This window comes from Indicator indicator, chromosome 33, assembly GCF_027791375.1.
Source record: "Indicator indicator isolate 239-I01 chromosome 33, UM_Iind_1.1, whole genome shotgun sequence".
Classification (NCBI taxonomy): domain Eukaryota; kingdom Metazoa; phylum Chordata; class Aves; order Piciformes; family Indicatoridae; genus Indicator; species Indicator indicator.
The window spans coordinates 1,710,976-1,736,012 of NC_072042.1; positions in this window are offsets into that span (position 1 = coordinate 1,710,976).

Genomic DNA, 25,037 nt, shown 5'->3' on the forward strand with positions numbered 1-25,037 from the left:
GGAGAAGTTTGTTGTGAGCCAGGGCTGTTGGTGAAGGTGGAGCAGGTTGTTGTGAGCCAGGGCTGTTGGTGATGGTGGAGCAGGTTGTTGTGAGCCAGGGCTGTTGGTGGAGGAGGAGCAGGTTGTTGTGAGGCAGGGCTGTTGGTGGAGGTGGAGCAGGTTGTTGTGAGGCAGGGCTGTTGGTGGAGGTGGAGCAGGTTGTTGTGAGCCAGGGCTGTTGGTGGAGGTAGAGCAGGTTGTTGTGAGCTGGGGCTGTTGGTGGAGGTGGAGCAGGTTGTTGTGAGCCAGGGCTGTTGGTGAGGGTGGAGCAGGTTGTTGTGACCCGGGGCTGTTGGTGAGGGTGGAGCAGGTGGTTGTGAGCCAGGGCTGTTGGTGGAGGTGGAGCAGGTTGTTGTGAGCTGGGGCTGTTGGTGATGGTGGAGAAGTTTGGTTTGAGCCTGGGCTGTTGGTGGAGGTGGAGCAGGTTATTGTCATCCAGGACTGTTGATGAAGGTGGAGCAGGTTCTTGTCATCCAGGACTGTTGGTGAAGGTGTAGCAGGTTGTTGTGACCTGGGTCTATTGGTGATGGTTTAGAAGGTTGTTGTGACCTGGGGCTGTTGGTGGAGGTGGAGCAGGTTGTTGTGAGCCAGGGCTGCTGGTGAACGTGGAGAAGGTTGTTGTGACCTGGGGCTGTTGGTGAAGGTGGAGCAGGTGGTTGTGACCCAGGACTCCTGAGGAGGACTTCTGAAAGCTCTGTGTTGTTGCATCCCTTTTTTAAGGCAGCCAGAAGTTTTCTTCTGACTGCATGACCTGCTTGGAGACCACAGCAGAGCAAGAAGCTGCAGCCTGCTTCCAGAGGTCTAAGATAAGACAAAGCTGCCAGATCACCACTCTGCATCCTGTCTTCTTTTGTTGCCTTCAGGGAGCTTCTAGATGATTCTGTGCAGTTGGAACAAAGCCTCATATGAAGTGTAAGGTCTCTTAGGGGGCCAGCTGCTCTGACAGCAGAGGAGCCTTGCTCAGAGGTGTCAGGAGGGGGCCACTGCTGTAGAACTGCTTCAGTTTGCAATTCCTAAGGAGTTGAAAATAGCAGGAGCAGATGGTGAGGGTGCGAAGGAAATGCTGAGTCTGGCAGGTGGTTTCATAGCTACACTTTCTGGTCACCCAGCTAAAAATGGTCTTGGGGGAGTAAGATGCTTCCAGGAATCATCAGCTCCTGGGGCAGTAGCAGAAGGCAGTTCTCCAACCCTCCAGGGATGCTTGGGTGAACATGGAGGAGAATATGGAGGTGTAGTCACCTCAGTTTCCATGCAGCTGAAACAGCAGCAGGCACTCTAGGAATTCATCTCCACACAGTCTGGTACTGCTTGTGCCTTTGTGAGCTCCCCCATCAATGTGTTTTTTGCTTATCCTGTCTGGGGAGGGGGGAATGAGAGGGATATTGAAATGAAGACCAAGGCACAGCAGTCTGAGATCTCACAGGGCTTTGAAGTTCAGGGTCATCTACCCCTAGGCTGCTCTAGCATTTCCCACAAGAGCTGTGTGGCTCTTTGAGGGTTCTGTGGGCACCAATATGATGCAAAGTTGTGGTTTTCTAGCTATGGGAGGTGCCAAGCTGTTCCCCCTAAAATAATGCTGTCAGGCCTGAACCCCTGAAGATCCCTTCTGCCGCCAGTGGAGGTGAAAGCTGAAGAAAGCCCAGACAAAGCACATCAGCACAAAGCCCTTTGCAGGGACTCTGTTTTACCTCTTTTTGTTTTCCTCTGCTTAGGGCTGTTGGCACCTAGGAAGCCAGTTCTTGTTACAGACCAGCTGATGCACAGTGACTTGTCAAGCTCCAGCAACTCTATTTCACATCTGAGCCTTTGTGTGGTTCCAGGCTTGCTGAGCCTTCCAGCAGGTCGTGGGGAGGTGCTAACAGCATTCACATGGTGCACTGCCCAGGCTGTGTGAAGTTCAGAGCTGGCAGCTGTAACCCCAGTCTTGTAATAAAAGGCACCTGGATCCTGAGCAGTCCTTGGGCTTCAAATTGCAGTGCTGCAGTCAAGATGCCAATTTAGCCCTGGTGGAACAGTTTTGCTTATCACAGTACTTAGAGTATTCCCTGCAGCTGCTTAGAGAAAACAGCAAGTCAATGGCTAACATTATTGTGTGAAGATAACTGGCAATTGAACAAAAGCAATCTCCTCCATGGAGAACTTGAGAGCTTTTGTGGGATCTGGGGACTTTTTATCCTATGGAACTGTCACCAAGAACAACATGTGTCATCTGTCAATGTCCTCTGTAGAGGAGAAAGAGGGGGGGGGAAAATAGCCTGAAATGTACAATGCAGTGCTACCAACTCCATTTCCCTGCTTCTCTTGGGATAAGGTAGAGATAAGAAGGTTTTTTTTTTTCCACCTGCTGCTTTTCAAGCTACAGGGTAGAGTATCAGATGGAGCAATAATTTCATGTGTAGTGTCTGTGGTAGGTTTGAATTTTTCCTGTTGATCATTATATTTGGACTCCAGTTTCCTGGAAAATACTGATGTGCAAGGATGAAGTCAACAAGTCCAGGTTCCCTGGAACATGGGAGGACTCCTTCTGGAATTTCTAATGTCTCATCTTCTTCCAGTCTGAAGCCATTTACCTCTTTTCCTGTCACTCCATGCCTTTGCAAAAGTCCCTCCCTAGCTCTCCTGTAGCCTGGCTTCAGATACTGGAGGGCTGAGAAGCCAAACTTTGTGCAGTCTGCCCTGAGATACCTCTCAGCAGGAAGATTTTATGCTGTAGGAAACTCTGCATCCTCTTAGCCTCAGCTGCACAGTGTCAGTTTCATTGCCTTGCAGTGGGTGAGCAGGAATCTGTCACTGTCTGGGCTCTCCAGTTGCTGCTGAACCTCCCTTGGGAGAGCAGAGGAAGAGATGATCCTGATCCTGATCCTCCCTATGCAAAGAGTAAGGCTTCTCTGTTGTGTTACATCCTGGTGGCACTGAGTAGGATGCAACTTCCTGCTTTGAAGGAGTTGCAAATTGAGTTTGATTTGCTCTCCCAGACTGGCAGGGCAAAGGAGATTTCTGTGTCATGCCCAGGGGAATGCCAGCACCAGATCAGGACACCTTGACCCAGTGTGAGGTAGGCAGCACGTGGCACAGCCTGGAGAGCACAGAAGTGTTTTCATTGCAGGATCCCAACTGTGAGGCTGGGTGAGGAGAAGGAGGTCCTGCAGCAAGCCAGGCCTGTTTGATTAAAACAAGGGTAATAAAACAAATTAGCAGCCTGGAGAGGCTTTTTGTTGTTGGGTGGCTTTTTTATTAATTGAACATTCCTTAAGAACAGGGTGCATCAAAGCTGGAGTTTCAAGTGCCACTCCAGATGGCAAAGGGATGGGTAAGGAGGTGATGTGGCTCTTCTCTGAGCTTTACTCCTGGTACCAGACTGTGTGGAGAGAAATTCCCAGAATACCCACTGCTGTTTCAGCTGCATGGAAGCTGAGGTGACTCCTTGAACAGAGATGATGCATAGATGTGCCAAAGGCTGTGACTGAGTATGGCTTTAGTCCACCTTTCTTTGGAAATCGTGAAGGACACCAAATGTGGCAAGGCAGAGGGGAGGAGGTTCACCTTCTCCATGCTGTTCATCTGTCACAGGTTGCATTGAGTTGGAAGGGACCCTCCAAGGTCATCTTGTCCAACCCCCCTCCCCCCCTGCAGTCAGCAGGGAGACCTCCAACTAGATCAGGCCGCATGGCGCCACAGCAAGTCTGATCTGTTTCCAGGGATGGGGCCTCAAACACATCCCTGGGCAACCTGTTCCACTGTTTCACCACTATCATTGCACAAAACGTCCGCCTGATGTCCAACCTAAATCTGCCCTGCTCCAGTTTCAAACCATTGCCACTCATCCTATCTCCACAGGTCCTTCTGAACAGTCCCTCCCCAGCCTTCCTGTGGGACCCCTTCAGATACTGAAATGTAGTTTTAAGGTCTCCCCAGAACCTTCTCTTCTCCAGGCTGAGCAACCCCAGCTCCCTCTGCCTATTCTCACAGCAGAGGTGCTCCAGCCCAGAATACTTTACTGGGTTGGACTCTTAAGTAGGAAGTGAATATGTTCTAAACACCTTGACCTATGTAGAGGTGGGCTGCTGAGTTACTGTTCCCTGGGGAAGGACAAGTTTCCTGTGTGGGGTCTCAGCATCCATTTTTCAAACAATGCTGAAATTCAAGGAACGAGCTCTGGGTTCTCTTCCAGTGCTCCTCGCCCCCATCCCTAGTGGCTGGATTTTAGGGATGGGGGTGACTGCAGGCAGCCTGCTTCCAGCTGTCAGCCCTAGATTCCTCCATAGAATCACAGAATTGTTAGGGCTGGAAGGGACCTCAAGGATCATCCAGTTCCAACCCCCCTGCCATGGGCAGGGACACCTCACACTACAGCAGGTTGCTCACAGCCACATCCAGCCTGGCTGCAAAAACCTCCAGGGATGAGGCTTCCACCACCTCCCTGGGCAACCTCTGCCAGTCTCTCACCACCCTCATGGTGTTAAACTTCTTCCTAACATCCAATCTGAATCTCTCCATTTCTAGTTTTTTTTCCATTCCCCCCAGTCCTATCACTCCCTGACACCCTAAAAAGTCCCTCCCCAGCTTTCTTGTGGCCCCCTTCAGATACTGGAAAGTCACAAGAAGGTCTCCTCGGAGCCTTCTCTTCTCCAGACTGAACAACCCCAACTCTCTCAGTCTGTCCTCATAGGAGAGGTGCTCCATGTAGTCCCTGAGCTAGAATGTTTGAGCTTCCTTGGAGAAAGTAAGGATCCATGAACTGTGCTTGTTTGGAGGAGAGCTGTTGGGCCAAGCCAGATCAGCAGAGCTGCTGCAGGGCTGGCTGCTTTGCTCAATTCACACTCTGCCTCCCTGGCAGCTCTTTGAACTGGAGGGATAAGGGGAGGGTGTCATGACTGCAGGGATTTTGCTGGGCTGAACCATAAATCCCTTCTGTGGCCATCATCATGCTGCATGACTGCTCCATTTAAGCTGCACTTGCTCCCCTGGCATTTGTCCCTCTGGACTTAGCATTTTACACTTGTCTGCATTAAATTGCACTTGCTGGCTGAGTCACCTAAAAGATGCAAATCCTCTGGAATCCAGGAGTATTGTGCTTGCTCTCAGTGGGAGGAGTAGGAGAGTGTGATATAAACATTCTTTCTTTTCCCAGCTCTTATGAATCTCTTCTGACCTAAGCTATTAAAAAACCTCTGAAGGTGTCATTGATGTTTGTTTGCTTGGTGGTTTGTTGGTTAGTTTTGGGGGTTTTGTTTGTTTTGTTTTGTTTTGTTTTCCACATTCACTTGAATCTCAACAAATCCACAGCATCTTCCAGGGCACAGATCCCTCTCAAACCCAGCTACAAATCCTGTCTAGCCTCCAGCCTTTGCTGGGGATTTTCCTTTGCTTCTCTCACAGTACCCAAGAGGGGAACCTGTTGTACTAATCTCTGTAAACACTCTCTGTAACAATCTTCCAACTCAGGAGGCTGTAATCTAACAAAATCTAGGAGGATTAGCCTTGATTTGCAGATGGAAATCTGGGACTAAGCCAGCCCAGCAGCCTGCCTGGGGTTGTGTGGCAGCTTTGCAGGGTTGTTAGTTTAATACTCAGGTAGCTCCACCTTGCAGGTGTGGGTTGCAAAGCAGCTTGAGCAGGTAGCTCACTTGGAGGCTGTTTTATGTTATCCAGCAGTTCCCAGCCTGACTTGACCAGGTCAGCATAGGGGGTGGGTTAATCCCAGCTCCAGAGGCAGAAGCAAAGTTGGGAAGTGAGGGTTCCCAAGCATAAATCCAGGATTTAGAGGATTGAGAGCAGCCCTGAAGGGAAGGACTTGGGGGTGCTGGTTGGTAAGGTGCTTGGCATGAGTGTGTGCAGCACCTGCTGGCAGGCAGCTGGGCAGTGCTTGGAGGGAGATCCATTTAGGATCCACATAGCCAAGAGCTGCTGCCTCAATCCTTCCCACAGGACTGTGGTATGGCTCATGTGTGTGGAGGAGCTTCTCAGGGCTGGGCTCTGGCCTCACACAGAGCACCCTGTGTGTGGTTGGGGTTGTTTCTGTCCATGCTGTAGGGATCTGTGGTGCATGGCTGTGTTAGCAAGCTTGTTAAGTGGCTTTTTCCAGAGCCAGCTTCCCCCATGGAGACGTTTTTGCTGTCTCATGAGGGTTGCATAGAGCAGCTTTGCACTTTTTGACAGCAACATGCAATTCTTAATCACTGCTGGTGATTCCAGCTTTCTCTGGTTTATGCCTCCTCAACTCCAGCTGAGGACAGGAGCTGTTTCATATTTAAAGAGTATTATAGCTGGATTGCTCTCCTGGGGAGCTGTTGGTTCTTGAAGGCTGAGGTTTAATTCTCTGCACCACTAACTAGATCAGGAAAACAAGCAGGAAGATGTGAGCAGAAGGTTTGTAGGGGCATGTTAAACAAACAGGTCTTCTCTTACTTGAAGAGCAGTGTGGTCTGTCTGCTGTGATTTGGAAGCATTCATTTCTTAGGGAGATAAAGAGGGGGAAGAGATAAAAATCAGAGGTTTTATCCCTGGATGTTGCTTCTCCAGTAACTCAGCAAGGGAGGTGCAAGGACAAGGCCAAGGACTGCACTCGAGTTGAAAGCAGAGAAGTTCCTTGGCTGGGGCAGACCTGGTGGAGCTGGCAGGGGAGGAGGTTGTGACTGCACTTCCATGAAGCTTTTACTTTGAAATTGCTCTTGGTGATAACAGGAGACTTGAGTTTGCCCCACAGAGGCTGATTAAATGTCATGCCAGTTTGTTTAAACGTGTTTAGGCACCAGGATTGACAGCTCCTCAGAGGAGTCAAGCAGAAAACCCACAAGGGACCTATAACTCTGCTGGCTGTACAGGACCCAGCTCCAGAGGTAACTGTGAAACAGCTTTTTACTTGCAGAGACCAAATGCACTCAAATTCCAGGCTTTACAGTAATGAAATGATCAGGAAATCCATTAAGGCAAGGCTGTTGATGTGGTTTTCCTTTTTGAAGTGGAGAAAGCTTGTTAACAGGGAATGAGGAGGAGGGGCAGAGGGGAAAAGCCTTGCAGGAGGCTTGGAGAGTGTTTAAGGACATTGAGTGAGCAGTTCAAGGTCAAAGTGGTCTCCCACCTATCAAAACCAGAGCTACAATGGTATGGAAGGAACAGCAGTGTGATGAAATAGGAGAGTAATGGAAGTGGAGGGGAAACTAAGCCCTTGAATGAACCTGAAAGGCTTTGAAAGAGTTTAGAATCATAGAATCACAGAATGCCTGGCTGGAAGGGACCTCCAGCATCATCTGGTCCAACCTTTCTAGGTAGCAGTCCAGTTTCATAGAATCATGGAATCATAGAATCAGTCAGGGTTGGAAGGGACCACAAGGATCAGCTAGTTCTAACCCCCTGCCATGGCAGGGACACCTCACACTACAGCAGGCTGGCCAGAGCCTCATCCAGCCTGGCCTGCAAACACCTCCAGGGATGGGACCTCAACCACCTCCCTGCACAACCCATTCCAGGCTCTCACTCTCTCACCACTCTCATGGTGAAGAACTTCTTCCTCCTTCCAGTTTCAGATGAGCTGGCCCAGCTCCCTGTCCAGCTGAGTCTTCAAACTGACCAATGCAGGGGAATTCACTGCTTCCCGTCAGACACTTTTCCCCCCATGTGAACAATTGGAATAATTTCCTTCTGGAGTCCAATGGGAATATCCCCAGGAGTAACTTGTATCCCTTTCCCCTTGTCTTTTCCATGGGACTCCTTGTAAAAAGGGAGTCTCCATCCTCCTGGCAGCCACCCTTTATGCATTGGTCCATACTGAGGTCTCCCCTCAGCCTTCTCTTCTCAAGACTGAACAAACTCAATTCTCTCAGCCCTTCTTCAGCCTTCTCATTGCCCTTCTCTGGTCACTTCCCAGCCTGTCCACATCTTTATTTTTGTGTAGCAAGGACTAAAACTGAGCTTAACCATCCTCAGAGGGTTAAAAGCTAGAAAACAGACAGAAGGAATGATAAAGTTATTCACAGGGTAGTTAAAATGCAAATTGAGAGGAATTACTGAAGATGTCCCAAGGCTACATGATTAGAGAGAAAATATCCAATGTTTATGGAGCTGCTTTTTCCTCCCCTATTTGTTACTCCTCTTTTATGTGAGGATTTATTCAGCAGAGTGAGCCTCATCATTATGGTGAAGAAGGATGGTTTTAGTGGAGGACAGATGATGATGCTGATGTAAAATTTCTTTGAACCTGGCAAGAGTGCAAAGTTAGAATCAGAGTTGTTTGGGTTGGAAAAAGATCTTCAAGGTCAAGTCCAACCATCAGCCCAACACCACCATGGCCACTAAACCATGTCCCCAAGTGCCATGGCTATACATTTTTTTAACACCTCCAGGGATGGGGACTCCACCACCTCTCTGGGCAGCCTGTTCTAATCCCTGACCACTCTTGCAGCAAAGAAATTTTTCCTAATCTCCACCTTGGTGAGAATCGAGGCTGTGAGGGCTTTGTGGGTTGGAGCATTTTGCAGTACTTGGCAGTAGTTAGATCCAGCTGATTCAAACTGCCTGTTGTGTGCCTCCTGACAATGCTTCCTGAGCATCTGGTCTTTAGTCTGTGGATCCTGTGAAGTTACTTCAGACCTGTCAGAAAGCTGTTGCTTGCTGAGGTGTGACACTGTCTGCTCCCTGCTGCCCTGCTGGTGACTGCTTCACTTGTGTGAAGATAATTAGAGTAACCCAGCACTGTTTGGGTGCTGGAGCTGCTCCTTTATGCCCTTTGGATACCTGAAATCCAGCTGGTTTTAAGTCTTCACAGAGAAGCTTGAAGCAGGCTGATGCTGGAACCTTGTGTCTGGTTTTGCATTGCCTGGGGTCAGAAGACTTCAGAGCAGAGAGCTGCTGGACTTGTTTTGTGTTTTTGCCACAGAGACAGCCAAGCATTTGTGTTTTCCTCAGCAAGCTGGAGCTAAACCCAGGTTTGCTCCCTGATACAGCTCTTCTCCTACAGCTTTCCCAAACCTGTCCTCACTCCATGCCAGTGTGTGAGTCACCTGCCTGTGTACAACATCTTCATGAGTGCACATTCTCCCTCCTTGGGAGAGCTGTGTGCAAGGAAGGAGATGATGTGGCAGAAGCTGCTTGGTTAGGTAGTTTTGTTTTGTTTTGTTTTGTTTTGTTTTGTTTTGTTTTGCTTTGCTTTGCTCTGTTTTTTTTTTTTTCAAGCTACAACTTGAGAAGATGAATTGGAAGTCAGTTTGGTTTTGTGCAGTTAGGCTCAACATGGGCCTGAGGTTCTCCAACTGGCTCCCCAGATGGACCTTTTGTTGTGCCATGGAGAGGAAGAGTCTCCAGCCCCAAAGGACAGAGCTGTGTCTCTAGTGCTTGTCTCAAAGCTGGTTTCACTCTAAGCTGTTGACTATGGAGTAGAAGCAGGGAGGACAGACTTTGCTCTGAGGCTGTCTTGATTGCTTGTTGTAATGATGGGACAGTGGAAACCTCCCTCTCTGCTCCTCCAGTACCAGAAGTATCCACATTTTATTTCCATTCTCCAGCCACTGTCTCTTTGCTCCCCCTGAGGCTGTGACCATGACTACATGGCCTCCCTACAGCACACTTTTTTTATCTAAAGTCTTCTTTTTCATGCTGTAGGGGACTTGCTGCCCTTCTCCTCCTGTGAGGACACATCCCAGCCTTCACGGCAGTGGGTGTTTCCAGAAGGCAGCTCATTTGGCCTTTACCACATAGAGATAAATCATTCCCTGGAGCTGCATATTTCTTACCATGAACTGCCTTTAATATCAGCAAGTTCAGACTTCAGGGGTTGTAATCATCTGCCCTTGCTTGGACACCTGAAAGTTATTGAAGTCTGCTCTTGGTCAACATAAATCCCAATTCATAGAATCATAGAATTGTTTGGGCTGGAAAAGCCCTCTGAGGTCATTGAGTCCAACATCAACACAACCCCACCATGGCCACTAGGCTGTGTCCCCAAGTGCCATGGCCACAGGTTTCTGGAACACCTCCAGGGATGGGGACTCCACCACCTCCCTGGGCAGCCTGTTCCAATCCCTGACCACTCTTGCAGCAAAGACATTTTTCCTAACCTCTCCTGGTGCGACTCGAGGCCATTTCTTCTCATTCTACCACCTGAGACTAGGAAGAAGAGCCCAACCACCACCTCACTGCCAACTCCTTTCAGGGAGCTGTAGAGAGCAATGAGGTCTCCCCTCAAGCCTCCTCTTCCCCAGGCTGAACTCCCCCAGTCCCTCAGCAGCGCTTTTGACAGTGGATTGGCCAAGTTCTTTTGCACCAAACTTCAAGCTTAACTTAAGGGGTGCAAGTCCCTGCAGAGCAGCCTGATTGCAGCTGTGGTTTTCACATGAGTCACCAGGAAGGCTTTGCATTTCTCTGGCAAATGTTTTGCATGCTCTGACCTTTATTCTCAATGGAAGGCAAAATAGAGCTCAGCTCTTCAGAGCGCCGCAATCTGAACCCTTTGTCTTTTCCAACTGGGACAAATGGTAGATTGGCACTTGGGCCACACAAGGGATCCTTTGCCTACCTAAAGGGGAAAAAAAAAATCTGCTGGAGGCTCCAGAATCCTTGAATGGAGAAGTGGAATTTCAAGCTCCATTTTATGGTGATGCAGAAAGTGTATTTTGAACCCCCCACCCCCTGCACTCCCAACTTTGCAAGGCAAGAAAATTGGGTACCTCTTGATTTGGGGCTTTGGAAAGATTGTTCCTCACTGCTCTTTTTTCCTTTTGCCTCTCAGAGGTGTAAAGTTTTCTCCTCGTGCTGCAAATGGATTTCAGGCTGAGATTAAAAAAAAAAAAAAGAGAGAGAGAACGATTTAGACAGAAATGCCTGAGTCAGAAAGCAAAAGGGAAATGTGAAGTGTTAAACAGCAACAGCAGAGAGGGAAATTGTTTGTTATTTAATAACCATGAAATGATTTAAGTAAAAGCTCTGCAGAGGCTCTTAATTGGGGGGGGGGGGGGGGGAAGGCCACAACTCCTGTCTTTAAAATGTCTGTTTAGCACAATGGGCACCTGGATAGAAAACACAAATTTCCTGGCAGCTTTTCTTCCCCAAAGCAGCCACTGTCCATGTCACCAACAAAGATGTTGAACAAGCCTGGTCCTAGGACTGAGCCCTGAGGGCCTCCACTTGTCACTGGCCTCCACTGGGACATGGAGCCATTGACAGACACTCTTTGGGTGCGGCCATCAAGCCAGTTCTTTGTCCACTGAGTGGTCCACCCATCAAACCCATGTGTCACCAGTTTGGAGACCAGGACGTGGTGTGGGACAGTGTCCTTTCACAGCAGAGGACAATGTGCTCATGGAGAGGGTGGCCAAAGCTGTGGGTGCCAAGGCAGAGCCTGAATTTGAGTCATCTTTCTTACACATGACCTCTTGTATGGCTTTTGGCCAAGGCAGTCGGTCTGCTGTGGCCACAGTCCCAAGTCTTTAGGTGCCTGATGTTCCTGAGGCATCCATGGGAGCCAGGGAAGCCTGAATTCCCAAGTAGGCACCTGGTGTCTTTAGAGTGTTCTGGTTTCTGTGACTTTCTTTCTTCTTTCTCTCTGTCTGTATTCCTGGTCTGCCAAGTCTTTCTTCACATGGAAGTAAAATGAGCTGGTCTTTCCCCCTCAACTTAGAATCATGGAATTGTTTTGGGTGGAAAAGACCTCCAAGATATGAAGACAGGCTGAGTGAGCTGGAGTTGGTCAGCCTGGAGAAGAGAAGATTCCAGGGGGACCTTAGAGCTGCCTTCCAATGGCTGAAGAGATCCTACAGGAAGGCTGCAGAGGGAGTTTTCCAGAGGGTGTCTAGAGAAAGGACAAGGGGGAATGGCTTCAAGCTGAGGGAGAGCAGGGTTAGACTGCATCTTGGGAAGAAGTTCTTCAGTACAAGGGTACTGAGACACTGGAAGAGGTTGCCCAGGGAGGTTGTGGATGCCTCCTTCCTGGAGGTGTTCAAGACCAGGCTGGATGTGGCACTGAGCAGCCCTGGGCTAGTGGGAAGTGTCCCTGCCCATGGCAGGGGGGTTGGATTAGATGATCTCTAAGGTCCCTTCCAAGTGAAGTCATTCTATGATTCTATCATAGGTTCTAACCATCAACCCAACACCACCATGGCCATTAAACCATGTCCTCAAGTGGCATGGCCACATGGTCCTTGAACACTTCCAGGGATGGTGACTCCACCACCTCCCTGGGCAGCCTGTTCCAATCCCTCCCCACTCCTTCACCAAAGAAAGTTTTCCTAATCTCCAACCTAAATGTCTCCTGGTGCAACCTGAGGCCATTTTCTCTCATCCTTTTGCTAGTCACTTGGGAGAGGAGTCCAACCCCCACCTCACCACAACCTCCTTTCCAATTGAGTCATCTTTGACCATTCTTGAGCCCTTTGAGCCTGTTTGGTCCTTCTGAGAGGATCTGTATTCCTCAGGTGAAGCAGGTTACACTGCCTCACATTTTCTGTGCTCTTTACAAGCCCCAGCCTGGAGTTTTGATCCTTATTATTAACTGTAAACCCAAATGATTAAATGCAACAAAGTTTATTATTCAATCAGGGCACTTCCTCCATGCTCTCAATGCAAAGAGATGTTGCAGGAACCAGTGGAGCTCAGCTCAGCAGTAACAATTCCCCTTTTCCTGCTTGTAACTTTTGATTTTTTTGACTCGGTTGTGCATCTTACACGATTTAGGAGAGAGAGAAAGAGGAAGGGATGCAAACAGTTTTGCAGCTTGCTTCTATTATCCATCTGCTGAAGTCTCAAGATGGATAATGATGCCTGGACTCTTTTGATCCTCTCTGCAAAGGGATTAATCTCATTCTTTAGTCCTCCTTGTTAGGGATGAAGTCAAGGATGGAGCTAAGTAGTCTGATAGGTGCTAAATAAGCTCTGAACAAAAGTCTCCTTACCAAGCAGGAACCCAGTTAATGTTATCTGAGAAAAAAACCAAAATGTCCCAAGCTGCCCTGCTGGTGTTTGGGTCCTGGCAACCATGAGAGAGGAGAATGATTTGCATCATACCATAGAATGGCTTAGGATCTGAGCACTACTCAGATGCCCTCTGGGGCTGCTCTTCTCCAGGCTCACCAGCCCCAGGGCTCTCAGCCTTTCCTCCTCACAGAGCTGCTCCAGGCCCCTCAGCATCTGGACTCTCTCCAGTAGTTCCCTGCCCCTCTTGAACTGGGGAGCCCAAAATTGGGCTCAGCACTTCAGCTGTGACCTCAGTCAGGCAGAGCAGAGGGGAGGAGAACCCCCGTTGACCTGCTGGTCACTCTCACACCAGAAGCCCTGCAGGAATTCCACCTCTAGTTCCATCCACCCCAGGGCATTGTTGTTCACACCCAGACTCTGATCATCCACCAACCTTGAGAACATCTCTGTGCCACAAACCAGGCTGCTCCTTGTACTCCCCATGACCCTCCTGACCTTACAGAGACCTGCATTTTTCTGAAGAGCTTCTCTCTCTTTCTCTCTTTATTTTTGCCTTGCTGCTGCTTTTTTCCCTTAGAAGGACCATTCTAGTTTGCCACTGTTTTATCAAAGTGGCAGGGGCTCAGATACTTGGGAGTGAGACTTCACACCCTTACTTCAGCAGTGTTTAAAACATTCTGAGATGCTTTTAGGTGCCAGAATATATATATATATATATATATATATATATATATATATATATTTATATATATTTATATATTTATATTTATATATTTCTATTTATATATATTTTTATATATTTATATCTATTTATATCTATTTTTATATATTTACTTGACAAAATAATAAATCCAGCTGCAGCTAACACTTGTAATGAACATAAATACCTGCCTGCAGGTCCCTTGACCTCCCTGCTCACCCTGTGATGTCTCTTTCCTTCCTTCTGTGCTCTCTGGCAAAGCTGTAATTGATCAGAGTCGAATCTCAGTGGTGGAAAAGGAGGAGAGTTAATTTTTGGAGCTTTCTAAGACTTTTCCTTTACGTGAACCTTGGTGCAAAAATCCAGTCCAAAGGTAGATGTTTTAATTCACAGCAAAGCTCCTGCACACCACTCAGGGAATGTAATGCTGTCCTGCCCTGATCATTAATTTACCTGCACAGTTACTGTGGAACTGACTTGTCCTAAGGGAACTGGAGTCAAATTTGCTGGGGTGGGGAGCTGGATAGCATCACAGAATGGTTTAGGTTAGAAGGAATCATCCAGTTCCAACCCCCTGCCATGGGCAGGGACACCTCCCACCAGCCCAGCTTGCTCAAGGTCTCATCCAGCCTGGCCTTGAACACCTCCAGGGAGGGGACATCCACAACCTCCCTGGGCAACCTGTTCCAGTGACTCCTCACCCTCACTGGAAAGAATTTCTTCCTCATCTCCAGTCTCAGTCTTCCCTCTTCCAGCTTCAATCCATTGCCCCTCCTCCTGTCACTCCCAGCCCTTGTCAAAAGTCTCTTCCTGGCTTTCTTGTACCCCTTCAGGTACTAGAAGGCTGCTTTAAGGTCTCTCTGAAGCCTTCTCTTCTCCAGGATGAACAGCCCCAACTTTCCCAGCCTGTCCCCACAGGGGAGGTCCTCCATCCCTCTGATCACCTTTGTGGCCTCTTCTGGACCCTCTCCAGCAGCTCCAGGTCTTTCTTGTGTTGGGGGCACCAGAACTGGAGGCAGTGCTGCAGGTGGGGTCTCAAGACAGCAGAGCAGATGGGCAGAATCCCCTCTCTGTCCTGCTGCTCTCCCTGCTCTGGCTGCAGCCCAGCACACATCAGCTCACCTTTAACCTGGGACACAGTTCTCCCAACCCAGTTCCAGGTTTCTTCATCCTAGCTTGAATATGCAGAATCCTTTGCTGAAAGATTTCCTGCTGGAGAATAGATGATGGGGTGCAGAGTGGCCACATCTGAGTTGACAGGATCACAGTGTAAAACCCTGAAGTGTCATTAGGAACCTGGAAACCCCAGATCCCTGCAGGCAGGGATCCAAAGGCATCTCACCAGCTGCCACCAAAGGGCTTGGAGTTACCTCTGCAGATTTCAGAAGATGGTGCAGTTCTGTTGTTTTTACTTTACAGTGTGATTAGTGACTCCAGGAAGTAGTTTTTAAGCTTAATCCCTGGATGGAAGAATATTAAACCCCACTGATGTGTTGTGGCTTCTTTTGTGAGCTTTGCTCCAGCTGGACTGAGCTGCTTGAGCCAATTTTGCTGTCAGTGTGGCCCCTCAGCCTCTGAGTGCTTCTGCTGGGAGTTGTTTCCCTGTAGCACTTTGCAAGAATTGGCATTTTCCCCAAAGCTTGAGGACTTCAAAAACAACAGAAGGAAAAAAAAAATCCCATTCCCAAGTCTGGGACCTGTCAGTCACAGCAGGCCTGTGAAGTCCAGCTGCAGGCACAAGGACACCAGCTCTGACTTCTTAAAAACCTTCCTTCTTTTCCTTTGGCGGAAGGACAGGAAAAGCTGCCTAGGGTCTAAATCACTGTCACTTGGTAAATCTGCTCAGGGCTGTGTCCTCAGCTGGTGCCAGATAAAGTCTTGGGCAGCAGGATTAAGTTGCAGTAATTCAAGAGGAGGATCTTTAATTAAGCAGCAAATCATGCTCATAAACCTCTGCTCCTCTATGTACCTGTTCTATCTTGGGCTCATCTGCACAAGTGGTGGTGTCCTAGAAAGCCCTGAAATAAAATAAAAAGGCTTCCATTAGCTGCTTTTTCTTCTTCTTCTTCTTTTGTTTAATGAGCTTTAAACACTGTTGTAAGAATCTCTTCACTAATCAGCATCTCTTGTTCTCAGAAGTGCATTAAGCTGAGGACCTCAAGGAGGTGTCTGATCTCCTCTCCTGCCCTGCTCAGCTCTGTGAGGGCTCTGAGAGCTTCACTCACAGGAGATGTTTCCCAGCTGCTCCATCAAACTGCCCTTTGCTGTAATTTAGTTTTAAATGGATGCCAGCACCTGCTTGCTTCCTTTTTGGTGATCTTATGGCTTTATAGCCTTCTGCTGGTAGAATCCTTCCTGCCCAACCACCTTCCTCCATGTCCACAGTGGTCTGCTAGGGCAGAATCTTAGACAGGTTAGTGATGCATTTTCTTTCATCTATAAGTGATGGTTTTAACAAGGTCTCTGCCAGCCTGGGACATTAATCACTGCACAGAAGTTGCAGCAAGTGTCTGATCCCCTCTCCTGTCCTACCATCCTCTGCAGCCCAGCTCTGTGGGAGCCCAGGCCATGAAAATCTGCAGCCTCTTCAGAAAACAGCTTTTGGTGCCCCCCCTGTCCCTTGATTTAAAGTTTTCCAGTGTCTGAGCTGATTTTCTTCTTGCAGCCTCAGCACATTCTTATTATTTCCACCCTGGGCATCAGCAGCAGTTATTACCTTGTTCATATTAATAGCTCTAAGTTGGTGCTTCCATGTCAGCAAAGCTCCCACTGTGTTTTCAGATGAAGAGCAGCAACAGCTTCTGGCTAAGCCCCAGCTCAGGTCCCAGCTGAGGTGTGAAGATGAACAGCAGGTCAGCACCACAGCACCTCTGATTCTTGGTGAGAGCCAATGGTCTCTTCCAGGCATGAGTCTGCAGCCTCTCCTTTCCTCCTCTCAGGAGGACTTTGGTGGTAGTTAATCAAAGACACTGTTCCCCTCTGCCTCACAGCAGTGGCTTTCCTCTACAGACTTCCCCTTTCCAGTTTTCCTGAAGTCCTTCATCATATTCAGCCTGGACACCTCAAAGAGTTTATCACCTGAACCAAGTCCTTCCCTCTGTGACAGAATACATCCCATAAAACCAGTGAAGATGAATGGGAAGCCAACCAGTGATGGCCCTGGGTCCAAAGTGTGGACGTACCTGCAAGTCCCACCACAGTGAGGGATGATGATGGAGCCAGTGCCAACACCTGGAATGCTCCAGGCTTGGGGCTGAGTGCCTGTAAACTGCCTGGCCTGGATCAGCAGCAGTATGAGCAGCAGGAGCAGGGGAGTGATCCTGCCCCTGTGCTCAGCACTGCTGAGGCTGCAGCTTGGGTGCTCACTTCAGTTTTCAACTCCTCACTCCAGGAAGGACATTGAGAGGATGAAACAGGTCCAGAGAAGGGCAACAAAACTGGGGAAGGGTCTGGAGAACAGGGCTGGAGAGGAGCAGCTTGAGGGAACTGGGAGTGTTTGGTGTGGAGAAGAGGAGGCTGAGGGGAGACCTCACTGCTCTCCCTGCAAGGATATTGAAGTGAGGTGGGGGTTGGGCTCTTCTCCCAAGGACAAGTGATAGGACAAGAGGAAATGGCCTCAAGTTGCACCAGGGGAGGGCTAGGTTGGAGATTAGGAAAAATTTGTTTGCTGCAGGAGTGGTCAGGGATTGGCACAGGCTGTCCAGGGAGGTGGTGGAGGTGTTAAAAAAAAAAAAAGTGCAGATATGCCACTGTGGGACATGGTTTAGTGGGCATGGTGGCATTGGGTGGAAGGTTTGCCTTGGTGATCTTAGAGATCTTTGCCAACTTGGACGATTCTGTGGCTCTCATCTCACCTGGCCACCTGTCCTTGCTGCTGCTGGCTGGGATGGATGCTGCCTGTGTGGTGGAGGGCATGGGGAGAGCTGCATGGCACTGACCAGCAGCCATGTGCTGTCATTGTCCCAGCAGGCTGCTGTCCAGTGGGTGGTGGGCAGGGCATTGCAAAAGCATAAAGCCAAATGAAAGGCTCAGATGCCAGCTGTGAGGTAAGGAATGTGCCAGCAGTGACCTGTGGGCTCCCTCACTCTTCTGGATAATTACAGAGGAGCAACTGTGTAAACCTTGGTTGGATTCTCCCCACCCTGGCTTCTCCTGGAAATGGATAGCTCTGTTGTGTTTCCCTTCTGCAGGCTGGAGGATTGCTTTAGTTTGAATGCAGCTTTGCAGCACAGTGCTGCTCCAGCCAGTGGAATTAAAACAAAATAAAGAAACAAGGGAAGAAAAGAGAGTGAGGCTCTTAGTTAACTTGGTCGTTTGTCATCTGAGCTGCTAACTGCTGCTCTGGTGTCTGAGCTGCAATTTGTTACTCTGCCTAAATGCAGTTCCCAGCAAGCTATTGGCAGAGGGTTTGGATTTCCTCTCCTCCTTGGCTTTCTGTGGTGCAGGGGGGGAATAGTCCTCCTGTTGGCTCTTCTGGCTGAGTGAAACTGTTGGAGGCAGCAAGTTGGTAAATCCTGTCGTGTTGTGGGTGAGGGCTGCCCAGTGCAAGAGACAGGGAACTGCTGGGGAGAGTCCAGCAGAGGCCACAAAGCTGCTGAGGGGCCTGGAGCAGCTCTGTGAGGAGGAAAGGCTGAGAGCCCTGGGGGTGCTGAGCCTGGAGAAGAGCAGCCCCAGAGGGGATCTGAGCAATGCTCAGCAAGAGCCAAAGGGTGGGGAGCAAAAAGCTGAGGCCAGATTCTTGTCAGTGGTGCCCAGGGACAGGACAAAGGGTAGTGAGCACAAACTGGAACCCAGGAGGTTCCCTTGGAACAGGAGGAGAAACTTCCTTATTGTGAGGGTGCTGGAGGCCTGGAGCAGGCTGCCCAGAGAGGTTGTGGAGTCTCCTTCTGTGGAAAGCTCCCAAAGCCTTGGTGGTTCTGGGCAAGCTGTGGGTGCCCTGCTTCAGCAGGGAGGCTGGACTGGATGTTGTCCAGAGGTCCCTTCCAGACCCTACCATGCTGGTATTCTGGGATTGTTATACAAATTGGCTTTTGTGCTCTTCTCTTGTTCATCTGGATTCGAATGAGGGATTGCAGCCAGCTCCTATCAGCCAAGTGGGGAGAGGCAGGACTCATTCTGAGGCTGGTGTAAACTGGGGGCTTCTCCATGATATTATTCCAAGAAATGGGTTTGGAATTTTCTTTTTTCTTCTTCTGGAATTTCATAATCATCTCTGATCTTTTAATATCCCTGGGATCCAACACCTACCTGGTGCTGCTGTCTCTCACCTAGTGCTTCATCACTGTTAAGCACAATATATATTCAGTAGCTTTTTTAAGAGATATTAAATGTTTTCATCCTCTGGTCCAGCTCAGCTTTGCAAGCAGCTGCAGCCACTCCTGACCTCAGCATCTCCCAGAAACCTAATAAAGAAAAACCCCTTGGACTTCTTGTGATGTTCCTTATTAAAAGTAAAAATTACTGCTGCTGCTCTAAAGGCTCTCCCCTCCTCTTGGCACAGTGTGTGCTACCCAGAGAGACCTTTCCTCTGGCCCCAGGAGGAGAAGACAAATATTGTAATCAGGTGCAGGATGAACCTGGGGCACAAACCAGCATCTCTTTGGGCAGGATTGGTGGTGGTGGTGCTGGACAGTTGTACAGCAAAATGCTCATTTCAAGCCAGGTTCGCTCAGGAAGAGGCAGGACAGTGAGTGCAGCCTGAGGAGGCTTTGGGACATGCAGAAAGGAATTGGAACTGGGATGCTGGAAGTAGAGGCTGAGGCAGGACCCTCTCAATCTCCACATCTCCCTGAAGGGAGGTTGGAGCCAGGTGGAGGTGATTCTCTTCTCCCTAGTATCATGTGATAGAACAAGAGGAAATGGCCTCCAAGGGAGGTTTAAAAGTTGGACATGAGAAGAAACTTCTTCACTGAGAGGGTTCTCAAAGCCTGGCACAGGCTGCCTGGGGAGGTGGCTGAATCCCCATCCCTGGAAGTGTTTCAAAGAGGCAGAGATGTGGTGCTGAGGGCCATGGGTCAGCACCAGCCTTGGCAGAGTTAGAGAGTGGTTGGACTGGATGAGCTGAAAGGTCTTCCTGATGATCTCACACCACTTGTCTGAGGTTCCCAGCAGTGTGTGTTTGCCTGACACTGCTCAGGTGAAGCCACCTGCAGGCTTTGCCACCCAAGGCCATGGCTCAAGGCAAGTCCATTATGTGTGGCCTGAATTGCCTGCTGTGGGGTCAGGCAGGATTGCATCTTCTGAGGATGCTCTCCTTCCATGCATCTCCAGATCCTGCAGCAATCCAACTCAATCAAATTAGTGCTGGTCTAAATCTGAATAAGAAAGTGCCTAGGAGGGGCCTTAATGCAATGTGAGGGACCACTTGGAATCAACACTTTTCATTCATTTAAATTTTTAAGGTGCTTAAAAGCTTGTGTGCAAATGGTTGATGCTTTCCTTAGCTAGGGTGCTCTATCTGGTGGGAAAAAACTTGGGTTAAAGGTTGGGTGGTTGGGTTTGTGGTGCTGTCAAGTCTTATTTTAAATTGCTCCAGGGTGTTTTCTGGAGTTTGGAGTTTGAAGTTTCTCATTAAAGCAAAATGAAGTTGTTAGCATTTGGGCTCTAAAGCAATTGCAGAGGCAAAATTTATGGGTGCATAGCAAGTGTGCTTTGAAATCTCTACAAGCAGATCCCATCTTTTGGAAGGAATTTGGTTCTAGGCTTATTTCTTGGTGGTGAGGAGCAGAACTCTTGCAGTGAGGTGGGGGTTGGACACTTCTCCCTAGTCTCAGGTAATAGAATGAGAGGAAAGGGCCTGAAATTGTACCAGGGGAGACTCAGATTGGAGATTAGAAACAATTTCTTTGCTGCAAGGAAAAGGCTGCCCAGGAAGGTGGTGGAGTCCCCATCCCAGGAGGTGTTCAAAGAACCTGTAGCCATGGCACTTGGGGACATGGTTTGATGGCCATGGTGGTGGTGGGTTGGTGGTTGGACTCAATGATCTTAGAAGGCTTTTCCAGCCCAAACAATCCTATGAGTCTGTGTTTTCTGAATGCACAGAGGCCCCTAAACTGTGCTTCTTATCTCTCAGCAAGAAGAAACTTTGGATATTTCCCTGCACTTGAAGGACTGGGAAAGTCTCTTTGTTCTTTCAAAGCACTTCAGAATCTTTTCACAGCCTTCTGCTCACTTCAGAACTTCCCATCCCATGAGGGATGCAGCCAGATTCTGCTTAATTAACAACATTTACCCCAAGAGCCAGGATTATCCCAGCCTGGGTGGTAAGTGAGGTTCTGCTGGTAGGAGGCATTGCAGCTTCCACTTCCAGCCCTAAACAAACACACCAAGGGCTGTAATTTCCCATTTCCTAAGAATAATTCTGGCTGCCTCTGCAGCTGAAGCTCTGCCTGTCAACCATCCCAAACCTGTTCCTTGCATTTCAGAGATAACTGTTTGCCAGCCTGTGGAATGTTAGTCTGGGTGTTTGAATAAGGAGAAGCTACTTAGATAAGCCATTAGCAAGCTGCTGGTTTGCAGTTTCTTGGTAATAAGATAAAGAGCAAGCACAGAGCACCTTTCCCACTCTAAGTGCAAATGCTCCCAGGTGTTCTTCCCTCTTAAATTCTATTTGCTTGCTGCTGATGGAGGATAACATCCTATTAGGAAGAAAGACCTGAAGCAGCTGTGGAGGTCAAGGATATTTAGGGCTGAGGACCTCGAGGGAGCTGCACCTGGGCTCCTTTTTGTGGGAGGAGGGAAAAACAAAATAAAAATACAAAGCATCAATTGCAGAGCCCAGGCACAGGAACCCATTCCTGGCCTGCTGCTAGAAGCTTCCAGGCAAGGAAGACTCTTCTCTGTCTTATGACCAGCAGTTTGGTTAGATCCAGAGCCTTCTCCAGAGCTCAAAGCCTTCCTTCACCTGTCCATTCTTACAGGCAAATGTATCAGGTGCAGCTGGCTGCTTCTTTTCTTCTGCTGTGCTTTATCAGCAGGTGTTGAACTATTTGAAAAGACCTTTCAGCTCGTCCAGTCCAACCATTCTCTAACTCTGCCAAGGCTGGTGCTGAACCATGGTCCTCAGCACCACATCTCTTCCTCTTTGAAACACCTCCAAGGATGGGGGTTCAGCCACCTGCCTGGGCAGCCTGTGCCAGGCTTTGAGAACCCTTTCAGTGAAGAAATTTCTTCTAATGTCCAATCTAAACCTCCCTTGGTGCAGCTTGAGGCCAGACCACTTGCCATTAGGGAGAGTAACAAATCTTATCTCTTCTTACTAATGAGAAGAGGCCAACCCCTACCTGGCTCCAACCTCCTCTGACAGAGTTGTAGAGAGCCAGAAGGTCTCTCCTCAGCCTCCTTTTCTCCATGTTGAGCAACCCCACAATACTGCAGAAGAAGAGCTTTCAATTTCTGCTTCTCCAGGACCAATACTTAAAGGTTGGAGCAGGTTTTGCTCCTGGTGTGTGGAGGGAAAGAAGGTTTCATAGAATCATAGAATCAGTCAGGGTTGGAAGGGACCTCAAGGATCATCCAGTTCCAAACCCCCTGCCATGGGCAGGGACACCTCAGACTACAGCAGGCTGGCCAGAGCCTCATCCAGCCTGGCCTTAAACACCTCCAGGGATGGGACCTCAACCACCTCCCTGGACAACCCATTCCAGGGTCTCTGATCTTAGAGCCATCCTTGAGGCCCCTTAGGTTCGATATTGTCCAGTCCCCGCTTGAAAGGCAGTTTGGGAAACTTTCCTACAGATGCTGGCAGCCAAGATTGCTTCAAATCCTCTGTGTCCCACTTCATTTCACATAATTAGGAGCTGTGACTTCCTTGACCTGACTTTTTGTGTCTTGAAATGAGATTTTTCAAAGCAGCAACCCACCAAGGAGAAACTGAAAGCAAACTGATTATCCATGTGGGATGGCTCTGACCTCTTGGTATTAAAGGATTGACCAACTTCTTGCTAAATTCACTTAATCTTCCTTCTTCCTCCCCTCACCTTTAAAAAAAGGGAAAAAAAATTAAAAATAAATAAAAGGCCTTGTGCTGAAGGGGAAATCCCAATGCACTTATGGATTCAGCACCCATCTTCCCTTTGCTTATGGAAATCACTTTTGCATCCCATCATCCTGAATCTCTGAACTGAGAGGACAGAGCTGGGGATTAACTCCAGGTGCAAAAATGCTGGGGTTGAAGCAGCCCAGATTGTCTCCCACACCCTGCAGCAAAACCAGCAGCAAATTTTTGGCAAGGAGGAAAGTGAGGAGAGCTCCCAGTGGAGCAGGGGGTTGGAAGGGACCTCTGGAGATCATCCACTCCAAGTCCCCTGCTAAAGCAGAGCACCCACAGCAGCTTGCCCAGGATCACAATGGCCAGGGGGAGGGTGGGGTTGGGAACTCTCCAGAGAAGGAGACTCCACAACCTCTCTGGGCAGCCTGCTCCAGGCCTCCAGGACCCTCACACCAAAGAATTCTCTTCCTTTTCAGACAGAACCTCCTGGGTTCCAGTTTGTACCCATTGCCATTTGTCCTGTCCCTAGGCACCACTGAGCAGAGTCTGGCTTCAGCCTCTTGGACCCCAGCCTTTATCTCTTGCTGATCATTGCTCAGATCCCCTCTGGGGCTGCTCTTCTCCAGGCTCAGCACCCCCAGGGCTCTCAGCCTGTCCTCCTCACAGAGGAGGATCCTTCAGCATCTTTGTAGCCTGCCCTGGACCCTCTCCAGTAGTTCCCTGTCTCTCTTGAACTGGGGAGCCAAGACCTGGTCCCAGTACTCCAGCTGTGGCCTCATTAGGGCAGAGCAGAGAGGCTCCTCCATGTTTCACTCCAGCCCTCCAAGCCCTCCAACTGGGGGTCCATGGCTGAAATCTGCCTTTCCCCACTTCCTGCCAGCAGAGTGAAGGAATCCATCAAGCACATTACCTAAAATTAGCAGCAGCAGCAGCAGCAGCAGCAGCAGCAGCAGTTTGAGTTGCATATAAAATTAATCTGATTGGATTTTAAAGAGAGAGGTTTGTAATAAACAAGGCTGGGGCTGTTTACAAACCTCACTGCAATATAATTATATTTATTTATTTATTTATTTCCCCCCCAACCCTTGCACAAGTTGAGAGCTACAAGATTGGCTTGTCCAGTGGCAGCTTTATTGGGTTTAGCAAATCTTAATGAATAGGGAGCAGAGTGTAAAATATTGTGGAGTTTTATTGTTGCTCCTGCAGATGAGAGTGGTGCAGCAGCAGGTCACTGGTTTTATTGCTCCAGGTACTGGGGAAAGGAAAAGGCTTTGCCAAGGTTCAGAAATGAGCTGCTGGCAAGGGGAAGGAGGAGAGACAGGTCTGCTCCAGCCCCAGAAGTGTCATGGCAGGGAGGTGCCATGAGGATGAATTTGACCTTCAGGTCACCTTGGATCGATTTCAGTCTCAGTGCAATTCCATGGACTTCCCAGCTGAGCTGTGCTGCTGCTTTAACCTTAACTCCATCCCATCAGGACTTCCAGCAGCTCATAAGGAAGCTCTGCACTGTGAGCTTGTACCTCTCAGGTGCACCTACAAACACCCTGATGTTTCCACTAGGTCTCCTGGGGGGTTGGAGGAGGTGAGATGATTTTTTCCCAGCCTAAGCATGGCCCTGGGGCCACCACACCAGTTTGGCCCTTTTGATCTTAACTGAAATTGAAAATGAGAAGGATTTGGTCACAACTTGTTTGTGACCACACCATGGGTAGGATGAAACTGGGGACAGATTCTGTGCTGTGGTGCTGCTCCTTGTCTGTGAATGCAGATGTGGGGAGGTGAATCTCCAAGGTGCACCTTGGAGCAGTTCTCCAGGGTTCAGTATCTGAAGGGAACCTACAAGAAAGCTGGGAGGGGCTGTTTAGAAGGGCTTGTCGCAATTTGACAAGGGGCACTGGTTTGAAACTAGAGCAGGGGAGATTAAGGTTGGACATTAGGAAGAATTTCTGCACAATGAGGGTGGTGAAATACTGGAACAGGCTGCCCAGGGAGCTGATCACAGGCTCAGAGGATGTTAGGGCTGGAAGGGACCTCTGAAGATCATCCAGTCCAACCCCCTGCCAGAACAGGACCATAGAATCCAGCACAGGTCACACAGGAACACATCCAAATGGATCTTGATGGATGGCTCATCCCTGGAGACATTCAAGGTCAAACTTGATGTGGCCCTGAGCAACCTGATCTGGTCGGGGATGTCCCTGCTGACTGCAGATGACCTTTGAGAGTCCCTTCCAACCTAATGCATTCTGTGACTCTTTGAATTTCCAGGAGAAAGACATTTCAGTGTTGTCTGTTCTTTGCTGGCTTGTGTGCAGTCTGGAGAGATGTTTATTCCAGTTTGACCTGTAAGGAGAGAGCCTGGAGAGAGAGGAGCCATGAGGAAAAAAAAAAAAAAAATGTCCAGTT